We start from the raw sequence: 237 nt of genomic DNA on the forward strand, positions 1-237 counted from the left end.
TCAACTACCACCCCTCTACACTTTTTGCTGTTACATCTATAATACTATAATTACCTTTGCTACCTAATATATTTATTTTGCTTTGTTTAAACCCTTAACCCCTTGGATTTGGTTGCATCACGCCAATCATATCAATGAAAATCCGGGCATTGGGCTTACATGAGCAACCGTTCGTGGGGGGCAGTTTGTGGGCCCGGGTGTTGCATAAAATGGTGTGTAGTGACAAGACTCTATGAA

This window comes from Penaeus monodon, chromosome 19 (genome assembly GCF_015228065.2).
Source record: "Penaeus monodon isolate SGIC_2016 chromosome 19, NSTDA_Pmon_1, whole genome shotgun sequence".
Lineage (NCBI taxonomy): Eukaryota > Metazoa > Arthropoda > Malacostraca > Decapoda > Penaeidae > Penaeus > Penaeus monodon.